We start from the raw sequence: 18977 nt of genomic DNA on the forward strand, positions 1-18977 counted from the left end.
TATAGGCCGGTTAGTTTAACATCTGTAGTGGGGAAAATGCTTGAAACTATCATTAAGGAAGAAATAGCGGGACATCTGGATAGGAATAGTGCAATCAAGCAGACGCAGCATGGATTCATGAAAGGGAAATCATGTTTAACTAACTTACTGGAATTCTTTGAGGATATAACGAGCATGGTGGATAGAGGTGTACCGATGGATGTGGTGTATTTAGATTTCCAAAAGGCATTCGATAAGGTGCCACACAAAAGGTTACTGCAGAAGATAAAGGTACGCAGAGTCAGAGGAAATGTATTAGCATGGATAGAGAATTGGCTGGCGAACAGAAAGCAGAGAGTCGTGATAAATGGGTCCTTTTCCGGTTGGAAATCTGTGGTTAGTGGTGTGACACAGGGATCAGTGCTGGGACCACAACTGTTTACAATATACATAGATGACCTAGAGGAGGGGACAGAGTGTAGTGCAACAAAATTTGCAGATGACACTAAGATTAGTGGGAAAGCGTGTTGTGTAGAGGACTCAGAGAGGCTGCAAGGAGATTTGGATAGGTTAAGCGAATGGGCTAAGGTTTGGCAGATGGAATACAATGTCGGAAAGTGTGAGGTCATCCACCTTGGAGGAAAAAAAACAGTAAAAGGGAATATTATTTGAATGGGGAGAAATTACAACATGCTGTGGTGCAGAGGGACCTGGGGGTCCTTGTGCATGAAACTCTTTTTGGAGTTCACCTGCAAAAACATAAAACATTAAACGGTGCCACCCGACCTGGGTGACACTCCAGACATTTACAAGGCCCTTTTTTTTTCCCCCCTTTTTTTTTTGTGTTTTTCTTTTTTTGGTATTTTTTTGGGCACTAAAATCACAATTTTCCCCAGTGCCCCCTATAAAAGGGAAGGGGGACACTAAAAGCACCGGCAATTAAAACAAATTAAACTTTAAAACGTAAAATCAAATAAAAATTTGGTTTCCGGGCGTGATGATGCACTCCAGTCCCTCCGGTGCCCACCTCTCGCGGAAGGCCGCGAGCGTACCGGTGGACACCGCGTGCTCCATCTCCAAGGACACCCTGGACCGGATGTAAGAGCGGAAGAGAGGCAGGCAGTCAGGTTGAACGACCCCCTCGACCGCCCGCTGCCTGGACCGGCTGATGGCACCCTTGGCCGTGCCCAGGAGCAGTCCTACGAGGAGGCCTTCGGACCTGCCCGCTCCCCTCCGCACAGGGTGCCCAAAGATCAGGAGAGTGGGACTGAAGTGCAGCCAGAATTTCAGGAGCAGCCCCTTCAAATAATAAAACAGGGGATGCAACCTTGTGCATTCCATAAAAACATGGAACACGGACTCTTCCAGACCGCAGAAATTGCAGGCGGCCTGGGAGTCCGTGAACCGGCTTAAAAATTTGTTGCACGGCACTGCTCCGTGCACCACCCTCCAGGCCAAGTCCCCGATGAATAGTGGGAGGACCCCTGCGTAGAGTGCCCTCCATCGGGGACCCCCGTCTCCTCCGGACGGCAAGATGGTACGCCATGGCGTGTCCGAACGGCCGGCGAGGATGGCAAAGTTGAGGGTGTGCAGGAGCAGCCCGTACAGGAAACCCCTCCGCGCGGAACTGAAAGGCACGGAGGGGATTTCCCCGAGGCGGCTCAAGTTGTGAGGCGCCGGCCCCCGAGGGAGGTTCCGGGGTTTGGCGCCGATGAGGAATTCCGTCCGGACGGGGGTCAGTTCGGACGGGATCTCCCCACGTGCTTGAGCCTCCTCGATGCATTTAACGGAGTCAGGGCCCAGAGCTGTTTTTAGCGACTCGATGGCATCGGCCGCGTGGCGGACGTTGGCAGAATTTAGGCGCCGCGCCAGCGTGTCTGGCGCCATCCACCCCGCTCCTCCGCCATCGAGCAGGTCCCTGACCCTGGTCACCTCACCAGCCACAGCCCTCTCTTCCGACCGCCACATAAAACCTCGGCCGTGGAGGTACGGATTCCCGAGCAGCGGTTCCTGCAGGACGGCCGCCACTCCAGCCGGCGGAGAGCTGCGCTTGGTGGAGACTTTGTTCCAGACCCTGATGAGTTCCCTGTAAAAGACAGGCAGCTCCCGGAGGGCGGTCCTGGCACCCCCCAAGTTCACAAACAGGAGCTGCGTGTCATAATTGAGGTCGCGCTGCTGGCGGAAGAAATACCTCGCCAGAGCGCACCACCTAGGAGGGGGCTCGACGTAAAGGTATCTCTGCAGGGTCTGAAGATGGAAAGTCGCGAGCTGGGCGCTGACGCACACCAATGACTGACCGCCCTCCTCAAGCGGGAGACTCAAGACCGTAGCAGAGACCCAGTGCTTCCTGTTGTTCCAGAAGAAGTCCACCAGCTTCTTCTGTATCTTGGCGACAAACGCAGGGGGAGGGGTCAAAGTGACCAGCCGGTACCACAGCATTGCGGCCACCAGCTGGTTTATGACTAGCGCTCGACCCCTGTAGGACAGCACTCGGAGCAGTCCTGTCCAGCGCCCTAGGTGAGCGGCGACCTTGGTCTCCAGCTCCTGCCAGTTCGCCGGCCAGGCTCCCTCGTCGGGGCTAAGGTAGACTCCCAGATAGAGGAGATGGGTCGTGCTCCAGGCAAAAAGGCCTGAGCTCCTCCGGCAGGGAGTCCACCCGCCACTGACCCACCAGGAGTCCGGAACATTTCTCCCAGTTGATCCTGGCGGAGGACGCGGCCGAGTAAATCTCCTGGCACTCACGCATCCTCCGCAGGTCAGCGGGATCCTCTACCGCGAGGAGCACGTCATCGGCGTAAGCCGAGAGGACGACCTCCACGCCCAGCCCTTGCAGAGCCAGTCCCGTCAACCTCGTCCGCAAGAGGCGCAGGAAAGGCTCCATGCAAACGGCGTATAACTGGCCGGACATGGGGCATCCCTGACGCACCCCTCTCCTAAAGCGAAGGGGCGCCGTCAAGGACCCGTTAACCTTAATCAGACACTCCGCGGCGGCGTACAAAAGTCGGATCCGGGCGACGAAATGCGTCCCGAACCCGAAAGCGCGCAGAGTTCCGAGCAGATAGTCGTGATCCACCCTGTCGAACGCCTTCTCTTGGTCGAGGGATAGGAAGGCGACCGACAGACCAGCCTCCTGGGAACAATGGATGAGGTCCCGGACCAGATGGATGTTATCGTGGATTGTCCGGCCCGGGACCGTGTAGGACTGCTCGGGGTGGATCATGTGGTCCAGCACGGCACCAAGGCGAGCAGACATCGCCCTGGCGAAGATTTTGTAGTCCGTGCTGAGGAGGGAGACCGGGCGCCAGTTCTTAAGGAGGCGGAGATCGCCCTTCTTAGGCAGCAGGACGATGACTGCCCTGCGCCAAGAGAGGGGCATCTCCCCGGTCGCCAGACTTTCCCCCAGGACCCGCGCGTAGTCGCTCCCCAGGACGTCCCAGAACGCCCTGTGGAACTCCACGGTCAGCCCGTCCAGCCCCGGGGATTTTCCCCTCGAGAGCCGGGCGAGGGCACCGGTCAGCTCCGCCAGGCTTAGCGGAGCTTCCAGATTTTCGGCGCCCTACGGGCTGACCTTCGGCAGGTCCTCCCACAAAACTCTACGCGCTTCCTCGCTGGACGGATCCAGAGAGAACAGAGCCCCGTAATATTCACGGGCCCTGTTGTTGACGCCCTCCGGATCCGAGACGAGAGAGCCGTCGTCGGCCAGCAGCGTCAAGAGCTGCTTACGGACACTCTGCCTTTTTTCCAGCGAGTAGAAGAAGGGGGAGCCGCGGTCCAGATCCCGCAGGAACCGGATCCGCGACCTCACGAACGCGCCTCGGGACCCGACGAGCTGCAGGTCCTTCAGCGCGACCTTCTTCGCTTCGTACACCGTCCGCAGGGCCGGGTCCTGGACGACTTGACCGAGACGGGCTTCCAGGTCGAGCACCTCTTTTTCTAGGCGCCCGACTCTGGCCGCCCGCCTCTTGGTCGACCCCCTCGCGTACTCTTGACAGAAGACGTGGACGTGAGCCTTGCCCACGTCCCACCATAGCCTCAAGGAGGGGAAGCCCCCCTGCTTCCTTCTCCAGTCGGACCAGAATCGACGGAACGAGTCCTGGAACCGCACGTCCTCCAGCAGCCGGTTGTTAAAGTGCCAGTACGCGGACCCCGTCCTCGCGCGGAGCGACGCGAGCTCCGCCCACACCAGGTGGTGGTCCGAACACGGCACCGGCCGCATGGAGGCCGCCGGGACGCAGGAAACGTACGCCCGAGACACGTAAAGGCGGTCGACTCTAGACCATCCTACTCCAGGCCTCACCCAAGTAAAGGCGCTGGAGTCGGGGTGGAGATTTCGCCAGACGTCCACCAATTCGAAGGACCCGACCAGGTCCCTCAACTTCTCCATCGCCGTCATGCACTGCGGGGCACCGGAGCAGTCCCTCGCCTCGAGGGTGCAGTTAAAATCCCCCCCGAGGACAATGCAGTCGCCGACGTCGACGGAGCCAAGAAGAGCGGACACCTCTTCAAAGAAGCGCGTTTGCTGCGGGCCGGACTGAGGGGCGTACACGTTCACGAGATGGAGCGGCACGTCCCCCAGGCGAACCGTTACGTGCAGCAAGTGGCCTGGCATGGGCTCCACGACCCCCAAGATCTCCGGCTGAAAATGCGGGCCCAGCAAGATGGCCACCCCACTAGAAATGGCGGTGAGGTGGCTCATGCGGACCTCTCCTTGCCATTCCAGGAGCCACGTGGCTTCGTCTCCCGGAACGGTGTGGGTTTCTTGCAGGAAGCACACCGCATATTTTCCCTCCCGCAGGAGCGAAAAATTGTCAAATCTACGGCGTGCCCCTCTGCCGCCGTTGATGTTGAGGCTGGCTATGGTTATCTTCATGGCAAAAGCATAGTGCAACCTCTATTGTGGGGGAGGGAGCGGAGTCTTTTGTTGAACTCCGCTCCCTCCGCAGCCCAGCGAGGAGTCCCTCGAGCTCGCGCAGCTCAAGGTGTTGCGCCTTTGTCAAGGGCCCGCCCGCGGCCAAGGTTTTGACGGCGGCGCTGACGGACCCCTTGATCAGCTCTGGCTCGGACCATTTTTCCAGGGCCAGTCGGGCTTGGTTGCAGCGACCCCGGCTCTGGGCCAAAAAGTCCCGGAGTTCCTTTGCAGGAATGAGGATGGACTCGGCGGCGGCCGCGAGCAGATCCACCGCCTCGCTGGCGGTGGTCTCTAGGTCTTCACCCGCGTCCCCCACCGAGTCCCCGTCCTCCTCCGGGAGGTGGCCGCCAGCAGCCGGCCCATCGACCGCACAAGGTACGGCAAATGAACCGGCCGCTCCAACCGGCCCTGGCTCTGCCCCGATCCCACCCCCAGGATCGTCGGCAGAGGAGTCCCCACTGGGCTCTTTTAAAAATGGTGCTGGGTCGGGAAATGACAGCGGAAGGGGTTCCCCCTCCGCCCCAGGAACCGGGGAACAAGGAGAGACCCGGCCATAGGAAATCCCCAGGCTCCCCAAGTGCACCAGCTCCAAAGTAAGGGGCGAGGGTGGGTGTTCCTCCCCCTCCCCGCTGCCACCCCCCGGCCCAGCATCTACAGTGTCATAATAAACATTTGTTTCGGTTTCTGCCGGGTCGAGCGACTCCCGGGGGAAGTTGGATATTGGCTGGGCGGGCTCAGGTTCGGCCTTTTCGGCCCCGCCCGCCTCAGTCCCCGGGGCGCCCGGCCCGGCGGCAATGCATTCCTCCACGATCCCCACGCCCCCCACGACAGGCAGATCTTCCACGCCATCCCCGGGAGGCAGAGGCTGGGCAGCCTCGACTGTCTCACCCTCCCCGGGGACAGACTCCTCTTGCCTACAGCGCAGCTTGGGGGCGCTGGTTGGGGACGCGGGACACGCGGCGGGCACCGACTCCTCCGCGGAGGGATGTTGTTCCCCCTCCGCCTCATCGGAGCCGTGCCTCCTTTTGTTCCTGGGGGCGCGCGGAGGCAGGGAGACCTCCATGTCTGCTGAGGCCCCCCGCTCCGCCCCCCCCTTTTCCTTTTCTTGCCCGCGCCCGGGCCCCTCTGTGGTGTTGTTCAAGGGCTCGGGCACGGGCTCGGGGCACCCCGCGCTCGCCGGTGACTGGGTTGGGCCGAGCGCGGTAAACAAATTGTCTGGCGCACCGAGGGGACCCGCCTCTGATGTTTCTCCTTGTTCCGCGCCTTCTTTCCGTTCGGACGCTTTCCCTCACCCCCGCCGGAGGCCCTGAAAACAAAGGCCTCCGACGATGCCCGCGCACCTATGGCTCCCGGCACGCGGACGCAACTAGGGGGAGGGGTGGCGGCGGCGCCAGCCTTGGCCGCCTTCGGTGGTTTGGCGGCCTTGGAGGCGGGGCAGTTCTTGCGAATGTGCCCCACCTCCCTGCAGGCATGGCACCGCACGCCGTCCGACGTCCAGAAGACGCGGTAGGCAGTCCCCTCGTGCACCACATTAAAGTGCCCTTCCGTCATGTCCTCCCGCGCCAGCCGGACAAAGAGCTGGCGGCGGAAGGAGAACACGTGGCGCAGGCTGTTCTCCCTGAGGCCGAGCGGTATGGGGTTGATCCCCGACCTTACCTCCCCCAGTTGGTGTAGGTGAGGGAGGAGGAGCTCAGCGGAAACAAAGGGCGGGACGTTTGACACGATGACCCTCTGCGCGGTGGCCTCGAGAGGGTCCACCGGCAGGAACGTCCCGCCCACCGTGAGCCCCTTTTCGAGGTCCAGGGACACCGCCCGCTCCGACCCCAGGAAGAAAACAGCCTTCCCAGACATCTTGGAGGCCGCGACAATGGCCGAGGGGCCGACTACCCCAGCCATCGCCCGCACGCACTCCTCAATGCTCATTGTGGGGTGAGTGTAGCTCTTGACCCCGTGTTTTCTGGTGATAAGTTGAAAAGGTGGCAGGGCAGCGGGTGGCGCAGGAGGCGCCGTGGAAGCGGTTGCCACCTGCGCATATGTCCTCTCTGGCCCTGCCACCGGCGTGGATGGGGTCGCCATCACGGGGTCCCTTTAAGGGCTACACCCACCCCAAAGTCACAGGCCTTAATGGTCTTTATTGGCCTCGTATATTAACTGAGCAGAGGAGCCCTTAACGAGGCACCTCTCCCCTAGGTGGCAATTGGGGAGGGGCCTTGCTCCCTCTGCTCAGTTGTCTCAATTGTTTTTTAAAAAAATTAGGAGAAAGGGGCCTCAGAGAGAGAGGGGAGAAACAGAGTAACAGAGAAAGAGAGAGGGGGGTGGGAAGGCGGGGGGAACTGCGAGGGCAGGTCTCCCCTCGCAGCTGTGGGTGGGTGCAATCCCCAGATGGCAAAACACACAAGCACAGTCTTTGGGTTGGTCTTCAGGTGGGGGGAGAAGATGTCTTCACCTGGGACAGCTAGAGCCACCAGGCACACACTCCTAACGATATTCAATTGGTGATTTAAAGAAACTTCAGCCTGGTAGCTCCAGCTATCCCAGGCTAGGCAATTGGGCGGGGGGGGGGGGTGGTCAAATGTGTGTGGGGCCTAGTTGTAAGCAAGGCCCCCACACACACTTTCCACACACACACACCCCCCGCGATGTTCCGGCCCTCGGTGGTCTTCTTTCCTCCCCCCACCGATTCAACAAAGTCTTTTTGGGACTGCACCAACACCCACCTGTAGAAATGTAGAGTCTCCCTCCTTCCACACTGGATGTTTGTTGTTGGTTTTTCCCCCTCTCTCCAACTCTTTGCAGAAATGGTAAAGATGTAAAAAAGTTTTCTGTTCTCCTCCTCTCCCTCTGGGTGAAAGTTGGTGGTGAAGCCCCTTCCTTCCTTCTCTTCCTGGGCTGGTCTCAGGGCTCTCCAGGCAGGAGCAAAAGTTGATAGCTGCTCTCCTCACTGCTCACAGCTCCAACTGAGCAGGACACGCCTCCACTGCTCCACGATTGGTTCCTTATGCATGAAACTCTTTTGAGTTTACCTGAAAATAACCATAAACATTAAAACCATGTCACCCAGCAGACATTCTCAAGGCCCCTTTTTTTTTTTCTTTTTTTCCTTTTTTTTTGGGGCGCTAAAATCAAATTTTTCCAGTGCCCCCTATAAAAGGGGAGGGGGACACTAAAAGCACCGGCAATTAAAACAAATTAAACTTTAAAACGTAAAATCAAATTAAAATTTGGTTGCCGGGCGTGATGATGCACTCCAGTCCCTCCGGTGCCCACCTCTCGCGGAAGGCCGCGAGCGTACCGGTGGACACCGCATGCTCCATCTCCAAGGACACCCTGGACCGGATGTAAGAGCGGAAGAGAGGCAGGCAGTCAGGTTGAACGACCCCCTCGACCGCCCGCTGCCTGGACCGGCTGATGGCACCCTTGGCCGTGCCCAGGAGCAGTCCTACGAGGAGGCCTTCGGACCTACCCGCTCCCCTCCGCACAGGGTGCCCAAAGATCAGGAGAGTGGGACTGAAGTTCAGCCAGAATTTCAGGAGCAGCCCCTTCAAATAATGGAACAGGGGCTGCAACCTCGTGCACTCGATAAAAACATGGAACACGGACTCCTCCAGACCGCAGAAATTGCAGGCGGCCTGGGAGTCCGTGAACCGGCTTAAAAATTTATTGCACGGCACTGCTCCGTGCACCACCCTCCAGGCCAAGTCCCCGATGAATAGTGGGAGGACCCCTGCGTAGAGTGCCCTCCATCGGGGACCCCCGCCTCCTCCGGACGGCAAGATGGTACGCCATGGCGTGTCCGGACGGCCGGCGAGGATGGCAAAGTTGAGGGTGTGCAGGAGCAGCCCGTACAGGAAACCCCTCCGCGCGGAACTGAAAGGCACGGAGGGGATTTCCCCGAGGCGGCTCAAGTTGTGAGGCGCCGGCCCCCGAGGGAGGTTCCGGGGTTTGGCGCCGATGAGGAATTCCGTCCGGACGGGGGTCAGTTCGGACGGGATCTCCCCACGTGCTTGAGCCTCCTCGATGCACCTAACGGAGTCAGGGCCCAGAGCTGTTTTTAGCGACTCGATGACATCGGCCGCGTGGCGGACGTTGGCAGAGTTTAGGCGCCGCGCCAGCGTGTCTGGCGCCATCCAGCCCGCTCCTCCGCCATCGAGCAGGTCCCTGACCCTGGTCACCTCACCAGCCACAGCCCTCTCTTCCGACCGCCACATAAACCCTCGGTCGTGGAGGTACGGATTCCCGAGCAGCGGCTCCTGCAGGACGGCCGCCACTCCAGCCGGCGGAGAGCTGCGCTTGGTGGAGACTTTGTTCCAGACCCTGATGAGTTCCCTGTAAAAGACAGGCAGCTCCCGGAGGGCGGTCCTGGCACCCCCAAGTTCACAAACAGGAGCTGCGTGTCATAATTGAGGTCGCGCTGCTGGCGGAAGAAATACCTCGCCAGAGCACACCACCTAGGAGGGGGCTCGACGTAAAGGTATCTCTGCAGGGTCTGAAAACGGAAAGTCGCGAGCTGGGCGCTGACGCACACCAACGACTGACCGCCCTCCTCAAGCGGGAGACTCAAGACCGCAGCAGAGACCCAGTGCTTCCTGTTGTTCCAGAAGAAGTCCACCAGCTTCTTCTGTATCTTGGCGACAAACGCAGGGGGAGGGGTCAAAGTGACCAGCCGGTACCACAACATTGCGGCCACCAGCTGGTTTATGACTAACGCTCGACCCCTGTAGGACAGCACTCGGAGCAGTCCTGTCCAGCGCCCTAGGCGAGCGGTGACCTTGGCCTCCAGCTCCTGCCAGTTCGTCGGCCAGGCTCCCTCGTCGGGGCTAAGGTAGACTCCCAGATAGAGGAGATGGGTCTTGCTCCAGGCAAAAGGCCTGAGCTCCTCCGGCAGGGAGTCCACCCGCCACTGACCCACCAGGAGTCCGGAACATTTCTCCCAGTTGATCCTGGCGGAGGACGCGGCCGAGTAAATCTCCTGGCACTCACGCATCCTCCGCAGGTCAGCGGGATCCTCTACCGCGAGGAGCACGTCATCGGCGTAAGCCGAGAGGACGACCTCCACGCCCGGCCCTTGCAGAGCCAGTCCCGTCATCCTCGTCCGCAAGAGGCGCAGGAAAGGCTCCACGCAAACGGCGTATAACTGGCCGGACATGGGGCATCCCTGGCGCACCCCTCTCCTAAAGAGAAGGGGCGCCGTCAAGGACCCGTTAACCTTAATCAGACACTCCGCGGCGGCGTACAAAAGTCGGATCCGGGCGACGAAATGCGTCCCGAACCTGAAAGCGCGCAGAGTTCCGAGCAGATAGTCGTGATCCACCCTGTCGAACGCCTTCTCTTGGTCGAGGGATAGGAAGGCGACCGACAGACCAGCCTCCTGGGAACAATGGATGAGGTCCCGGACCAGATGGATGTTATCGTGGATTGTCCGGCCCGGGACCGTGTAGGACTGGTCGGGGTGGATCATGTGGTCCAGCACGGCACCAAGGCGAGCAGACATCGCCCTGGCGAAGATTTTGTAGTCCGTGCTGAGGAGGGAGACCGGGCGCCAGTTCTTAAGGAGGCGGAGATCGCCCTTCTTAGGCAGCAGGACGATGACTGCCCTGCGCCAAGAGAGGGGCATCTCCCCGGTCGCCAGACTTTCCCCCAGGACCCGCGCGTAGTCGCTCCCCAGGACGTCCCAGAACGCCCTGTGGAACTCCACGGTCAGCCCGTCCAGCCCCGGGGATTTTCCCCTCGAGAGCCGGGCGAGGGCACCGGTCAGCTCCGCCAGGCTTAGCGGAGCTTCCAGATTTTCGGCGCCCTCCGGGCTGACCTTCGGCAGGTCCTCCCACAAAACTCTACGCGCTTCCTCGCTGGACGGATCCGGAGAGAACAGAGCCCCGTAATATTCACGGGCCCTGTTGTTGACGCCCTCCGGATCCGAGACGAGAGAGCCGTCGTCGGCCAGCAGCGTCAAGAGCTGCTTACGGACACTCTGCCTTTTTTCCAGCGAGTAGAAGAAGGGGGAGCCGCGGTCCAGATCCCGCAGGAACCGGATCCGCGACCTCACGAACGCGCCTCGGGACCCGACGAGCTGCAGGTCCCTCAGCGCGGCCTTCTTCGCTTCGTACACCGTCCGCAGGGCCGGGTCCTGGACGACTTGACCGAGACGGGCTTCCAGGTCGAGCACCTCTTTTTCTAGGCGCCCGACTCTGGCCGCCCGCCTTTTGGTCGACCCCCTCGCGTACTCTTGACAGAAGACGCGGACGTGAGCCTTGCCCACGTCCCACCATAGCCTCAAGGAGGGGAAGCCCCCCTGCTTCCTTCTCCAGTCGGACCAGAATCGACGGAACGAGTCCTGGAACCGCACGTCCTCCAGCAGCCGGTTGTTAAAGTGCCAGTACGCGGACCCCGTCCTCGCGCGGAGCGAAGCGAGCTCCGCCCACACCAGGTGGTGGTCCGAACACGGCACCGGCCGCATGGAGGCCGCCGGGATGCAGGAAACGTACGCCCGAGACACGTAAAGGCGGTCGACTCTAGACCATCCTACTCCAGGCCTCACCCAAGTAAAGGCGCTGGAGTCGGGGTGGAGATTTCGCCAGACGTCCACCAAGTCGAAGGACCCGACCAGGTCCCTCAACTTCTCCATCGCCGTCATGCACTGCGGGGCACCGGAGCGGTCCCTCGCCTCGAGGGTGCAGTTAAAATCCCCCCCGAGGACAATGCAGTCGCCGACGTCGACGGAGCCAAGAAGAGCGGACACCTCTTCAAAGAAGCGCGTTTGCTGCGGGCCGGGCTGAGGGGCGTACACGTTCACGAGATGGAGCGGCACGTCCCCCAGGCGAACCGTTACGTGCAGCAAGCAGCCTGGCACGGGCTCCTCGACCCCCAAGATCTCCGGCTGAAAATGCGGGCCCAGCAAGATGGCCACCCCACTAGAAATGGCGGTGAGGTGGCTCATGCGGACCTCTCCTTGCCATTCCAGGAGCCACGTGGCTTCGTCTCCCGGAACGGTGTGGGTTTCTTGCAGGAAGCACACCGCATATTTCCCCTCCCACAGGAGCGAAAAATTGTCAAATCTACGGCGTGCCCCTCTGCCGCCGTTGATGTTGAGGCTGGCTATGGTTATCTTCATGGCAAAAGCATAGTGCAACCTCTACCTTAACCTATTGTGGGGGAGGGAGCGGAGTCTTTTGTTGAACTCCGCTCCCTCCGCAGCCCAGCGAGGAGTCCCTCGAGCTCGCGCAGCTCAAGGTGTTGCGCCTTTGTCAAGGGCCCGCCCGCGGCCAAGGTTTTGACGGCGGCGCGGACGGACCCCTTGATCAGCTCTGGCTCGGACCATTTTTCCAGGGCCAGTCGGGCTTGGTTGCAGCGACCCCGGCTCTGGGCCAAAAAGTCCCGGAGTTCCTTTGCAGGAATGAGGATGGTCTCGGCGGCGGCCGCGAGCAGATCCACCGCCTCGCTGGCGGTGGTCTCTAGGTCTTCACCCGCGTCCCCCACCGAGTCCCCGTCCTCCTCCGGGAGGTGGCCGCCAGCAGCCGGCCCATCGACCGCACAAGGTACGGCAAATGAACCGGCCGCTCCAACCGGCCCTGGCTCTGCCCCGATCCCACCCCCAGGATCGTCGGCAGAGGAGTCCCCACTGGGCTCTTTTAAAAATGGTGCTGGGTCGGGAAATGACAGCGGAAGGGGTTCCCCCTCCGTCCCAGGAACCGGGGAACAAGGAGAGACCCGGCCATAGGAAATCCCCAGGCTCCCCAAGTGCACCAGCTCCAAAGTAAGGGGCGAGGGTGGGTGTTCCTCCTCCTCCCCGCTGCCACCCCCCGGCCCAGCATCTACAGTGTCATAAAAAACATTTGTTTCATTTTCTGCCGGGTCGAGCGACTCCCGGAGGAAGTTGTGTATTGGCTGGGCGGGCTCAGGTTCGGCCTTTTCGGCCCCGCCCGCCTCAGTCCCCGGGACGCCCGGCCCGGCGGCAATGCATTCCTCCGCGATCCCCACGCCCCCCACGACAGGCAGATCTTCCATGCCATCCCCGGGAGGCAGAGGCTGGGCAGCCTCGACTGTCTCACCCTCCCCGGGGACAGACTCCTCTTGCCTACAGCGCAGCTTGGGGGCGCTGGTTGGGGACGCGGGACACGCGGCGGGCACCGACTCCTCCGCGGAGGGATGTTGTTCCCCCTCCGCCTCATCGTAGCCGTGCCTCCTTTTGTTCCTGGGGGCGCGCGGAGGCAGGGAGACCTCCATGTCTGCCGAGGCCTCCCGCTCCGCCCCCCCCTTTTCCTTTTCTTGCCCGCGCCCGGGCCCCTCTGTGGTGTTGTTCAAGGGCTCGGGCACGGGCTCGGGGCACCCCGCGCTCGCCGGTGACTGGGTTGGGCCGAGCGCGGTAAACAAATTGTCTGGCGCACCGAGGGGACCCGCCTCTTGATGTTTCTCCTTGTTCCGCGCCTTCTTTCCGTTCGGACGCTTTCCCTCACCCCGGCCGGAGGCCCTGAAAACAAAGGCCTCCGACGATGCCCGCGCACCTATGGCTCCCGGCACGCGGACGCAACTAGGGGGAGGGGTGGCGGCGGCGCCAGCCTTGGCCGCCTTCGGTGGTTTGGCGGCCTTGGAGGCGGGGCAGTTCTTGCGAATGTGCCCCACCTCCCTGCAGGCATGGCACCGCACGCCGTCCGACGTCCAGAAGACGCGGTAGGCAGTCCCCTCGTGCACCACATTAAAGTGCCCTTCCGTCATGTCCTCCCGCGCCAGCCAGACAAAGAGCTGGCGGCGGAAGGAGAACACGTGGCGCAGGCTGCTCTCCCTGAGGCCGAGCGGTATGGGGTTGATCCCCGACCTTACCTCCCCCAGTTGGTGTAGGTGAGGGAGGAGGAGCTCAGCGGAAACAAAGGGCGGGACGTTTGACACGATGACCCTCTGCGCGGTGGCCTCGAGAGGGTCCACCGGCAGGAACGTCCCGCCCACCGTGAGCCCCTTTTCAAGGGCCAGGGACACCGCCCGCTCCGACCCCAGGAAGAAAACAGCCTTCCCAGACATCTTGGAGGCCGCGACAATGGCCGAAGGGCCGACTACCCCAGCCATCGCCCGCACGCACTCCTCAATGCTCATTGTGGGGTGAGTGTAGCTCTTGACCCCGTGTTTCCTGGTTATAAGTTGAAAAGGTGGCAGGGCAGCGGGTGGCGCAGGAGGTGCCGTGGAAGCGGTTGCCACCTGCGCATATGTCCTCGCTGGCCCTGCCACCGGCGTGGATGGGGTCGCCATCACGGGGTCCCTTTAAGGGCTACACCCACCCCAAAGTCACAGGCCTTAATGGTCTTTATTGGCCTCGTATATTAACTGAGCAGAGGAGCCCTTAACGAGGCACCTCTCCCCTAGGTGGCAATTGGGGAGGGGCCTTGCTCCCTCTGCTCAGTTGTCTCAATTGTTTTTTAAAAATTTAGGAGAAAGGGGCCTCAGAGAGAGAGGGGAGAAACAGAGAAAGAGAGAGGGGGGTGGGAAGGCGGGGGGAACTGCGAGGGCAGGTCTCCCCTCGCAGCTGTGGGTGGGTGCAATCCCCAGATGGCAAAACACACAAGCACAGTCTTTGGGTTGGTCTTCAGGTGGGGGGAGAAGATGTCTTCACCTGGGGCAGCTAGAGCCACCAGGCACACACTCCTAACGATATTCAATTGGTGATTTAAAGAAACTTCAGCCTGGTAGCTCCAGCTATCCCAGGCTAGGCAATTGGGGGGGGGGGTCAAATGTGTGTGGGGCCTAGTTGTAAGCAAGGCCCCCACACACACTTTCCACACACACACACCCCCCACGATGTTCCGGCCCTCGGTGGTCTTCTTTCCTCCCCCCACCGATTCAACAAAGTCTTTTTGGGACTGCACCAACACCCACCTGTAGAAATGTAGAGTCTCCCTCCTTCCACACTGGATGTTTGTTGTTGGTTTTTCCCCCTCTCTCCAACTCTTTGCAGAAATGGTAAAGATGTAAAAAAGTTTTCTGTTCTCCTCCTCTCCCTCTGGGTGAAAGTTGGTGGTGAAGCCCCTTCCTTCCTTCTCTTCCTGGGCTGGTCTCAGGGCTCTCCAGGCAGGAGCAAAAGTTGATAGCTGCTCTCCTCACTGCTCACAACTCCAACTGAGCAGGACACGCCTCCACTGCTCCACGATTGATTCCTTGTGCATGAAACTCTTTTGAGTTTACCTGAAAATAAACATAAACATTAAAACCATGCCACCCGCCTGGGTGACACAGCAGACATTTTCAAGGCCCCTTTTTTTTTTTCCTTTTTTTTTTTGGTTTTTTTTGGGGCGCTAAAATGAAATTTTTCCAGTGCCCCCTATAAAAGGGGAGGGGGACACTAAAAGCACCGGCAATGAAAACAAATTAAACTTTAAAACGTAAAATCAAATTAAAATTTGGTTGCCGGGCGTGATGATGCACTCCAGTCCCTCCGGTGCCCACCTCTCGCGGTAGGCCGCGAGCGTACCGGTGGACACCGCGTGCTCCATCTCCAAGGACACCCTGGACCGGATGTAAGAGCGGAAGAGAGGCAGGCAGTCAGGTTGAACGACCCCCTCGACCGCCCGCTGCCTGGACCGGCTGATGGCACCCTTGGCCGTGCCCAGGAGCAGTCCTACGAGGAGGCCTTCGGACCTACCCGCTCCCCTCCGCACAGGGTGCCCAAAGATCAGGAGAGTGGGACTGAAGTGCAGCCAGAATTTCAGGAGCAGCCCCTTCAAATAATGGAACAGGGGCTGCAACCTCGTGCACTCAATAAAAACATGGAACACGGACTCCTCCAGACCGCAGAAATTGCAGGCGGCCTGGGAGTCCGTGAACCGGCTTAAAAATTTATTGCACGGCACTGCTCCGTGCACCACCCTCCAGGCCAAGTCCCCGATGAATAGTGGGAGGACCCCTGCGTAGAGTGCCCTCCATCGGGGACCCCCGCCTCCTCCGGACGGCAAGATGGTACGCCATGGCGTGTCTGGACGCCCGGCGAGGATGGCAAAGTTGAGGGTGTGCAGGAGCAGCCCGTACAGGAAACCCCTCCGCGCGGAACTGAAAGGCACGGAGGGGATTTCCCCGAGGCGGCTCAAGTTGTGAGGCGCCGGCCCCCGAGGGAGGTTCCGGGGTTTGGCGCCGATGAGGAATTCCGTCCGGACGGGGGTCAGTTCGGACGGGATCTCCCCACGTACTTGAGCCTCCTCGATGCACCTAACGGAGTCAGGGCCCAGAGCTGTTTTTAGCGACTCGATGGCATCGGCCGCGTGGCGGACGTTGGCAGAGTTTAGGCGCCGCGCCAGCGTGTCTGGCGCCATCCAGCCCGCTCCTCCGCCATCGAGCAGGTCCCTGACCCTGGTCACCTCACCAGCCACAGCCCTCTCTTCCGACCGCCACATAAAACCTCGGCCGTGGAGGTACGGATTCCCGAGCAGCGGTTCCTGCAGGACGGCCGCCACTCCAGCCGGCGGAGAGCTGCGCTTGGTGGAGACTTTGTTCCAGACCCTGATGAGTTCCCTGTAAAAGACAGGCAGCTCCCGGAGGGCGGTCCTGGCACACCCCAAGTTCACAAACAGGAGCTGCGTGTCATAATTGAGGTCGCGCTGCTGGCGGAAGAAATACCTCGCCAGAGCGCACCACCTAGGAGGGGGCTCGACGTAAAGGTATCTCTGCAGGGTCTGAAGACGGAAAGTCACGAGCTGGGCGCTGACGCACACCAACGACTGACCGCCCTCCTCAAGCGGGAGACTCAAGACCGCGGCAGAGACCCAGTGCTTCCTGTTGTTCCAGAAGAAGTCCACAAGCTTCTTCTGTATCTTGGCGACAAACGCAGGGGGAGGGGTCAAAGTGACCAGCCGGTACCACAGCATTGCGGCCACCAGCTGGTTTATGACTAGCGCTCGACCCCTGTAGGACAGCACTCGGAGCAGTCCTGTCCAGCGCCCTAGGCGAGCGGTGACCTTGGCCTCCAGCTCCTGCCAGTTCGCCGGCCAGGCTCCCTCGTCGGGGCTAAGGTAGACTCCCAGATAGAGGAGATGGGTCGTGCTCCAGGCAAAAGGCCTGAGCTCCTCCGGCAGGGAGTCCACCCGCCACTGACCCACCAGGAGTCTGGAACATTTCTCCCAGTTGATCCTGGCGGAGGACGCGGCCGAGTAAATCTCCTGGCACTCACGCATCCTCCGCAGGTCAGCGGGATCCTCTACCGCGAGGAGCACGTCATCGGCGTCCTTGTGCATGAATCCCAAAAGGCTAGTTTGCAGGTGCAGCAGGTAATCAGGAAGGCAAATGGAATGTTGGCCTTCATTGCGAAAGGGATGGAGTACAAAAGCAGGGAGGTGTTGCTGCAACTGTATAAGGTATTGGTAAGGCCGCACCTGGAGTACTGCGTGCAGTTGTGGTCACCTTACTTAAGGAAGGATATACTAGCTTTGGAAGGGGTACAGAGACGATTCACTAGGCTGATTCGAGAAATGAGGGGGTTAACTTATGATGATAGATTGAGTAGACTGGGTCTTTACTCCTTGGAGTTCAGAAGGATGAGGGGTGATCTTATTGAAACATTTAAAATCATGAAAGGGATAGACAAGATAGAGGCAGAGAGGTTGTTTCCATTGGTGGGGGAGACTAGAACTAGGGGGCACAGCCTCAAAATACGGGGGAGCCAATTTAAAACCGAGTTGAGAAGGAATTTCTTCTCCCAGAGGGTTGTGAATCTGTGGAATTCTCTGCCCAAGGAAGCAGTTGAGGCTAGCTCATTGAATGTATTCAAATCACAGATAGATAGATTTTTAAGCAATAAGGGAATTAAGGGTTACGGGGAGAGGGCGGGTAAGTGGAGCTGAGTCCACGACCAGATCAGCCATGATCTTATTGAATGGCGGAGCAGGCTCGAGGGGCTAGATGGCCTGCTCCTGTTCCTAATTCTTATGTTCTTATGTTCTTATAGTAAAAGGTCTTGTATATAGCATGCATTTTTTGTGTTACACTTTCTGTAACACTTCCCTGGTCGCAATTCTCCTGTCCATTTTTATGACAATATCCTTATTGTTACAAAACAGTGTATCCTCTCACAGTGAGCAATGCCACTCGAGGTCTGCCGATATTATACAATAGTGGCGGGTAATTTTAACTTTGGGCAATATTGTAAATGGCAGATATTGAATTAGCAGCTCATTATACACTGTGCCTGATTTTCCTTTTCATTGATGTCACTGGAAGTGTCAATTGGCCTTGGCATATAATGGATGGAGGGGGGCAAGTTGATAATGCCTATTTTACACAATTGCCCAAAGTTAAAATGGCCCCCAGTGTGTGCTGCATGGTACAGGTTTTTTTTATGGGGGATGAATTTCACTGGGGCTTCTCCGCTCCTCCATCGTAACTTTGGCGGAAACCGTAGAAAAATGGCATTTGTGCAATTTTCCCCAGGATTTCCACAGCTCATCTGCCAAAGTTATGGTGGGCGAGTGGGAGATCTAGCATGAAAATTCATTTCCCAGTGTATGCTCTGACTCATTGTCAGCAATAGCAAGTAGGTTTAGGGGGAGAAATTGGGGTCGTTTGTGCCTCCAGTTAGCGCCCTTGCTAACGGCTCCTGCTAAGTTTAGTGGCGGCGGTAACCGGTAGCGTCGGCGACGACAGCGACAACTTCAGGGGGTGCATACCAGGCTGTAGGCCGCTCGGGGGGCGCTAATTAAAGGGGAGGTGGCGTGCGCAAAAAAAAACTCGGCCGTTGCATCATGGAACGCGTTCTGGCAGCGCGGCACTCGGCTTGACTGCTGGGCTGATGCCATGGCAACCTGCTCCCTGGTGGTCGAGGTAGGGTCCCGCAAAGTCGGCAGCTTAGCCCTCCCCTTTAATGAAGGGAAAGGCCCCTAGTATGCGATAGCGCTATGCGCCCCAGTGCGCCCAGCGCCTCACAGAGCAAATGGAGCGGGCTATTTTGCACTCCACGTCCTCTCGGGGGCAGTATTCCCAATATTGCGAGTGGGGTGGGACTTCCGCGCCTGGCCTCCCATCTTGTGGCTGTTACCGCCCCCAAACGGGGCATTATGCAATTTCCCCTCCGTTTATCTTTAATAGTTTTCTACAACGATTTTCATCACCGTTTAAAATATAGATG

Source organism: Pristiophorus japonicus, chromosome 21 (assembly GCF_044704955.1).
Source record: "Pristiophorus japonicus isolate sPriJap1 chromosome 21, sPriJap1.hap1, whole genome shotgun sequence".
Taxonomy (NCBI): Eukaryota; Metazoa; Chordata; class Chondrichthyes; family Pristiophoridae; genus Pristiophorus; species Pristiophorus japonicus.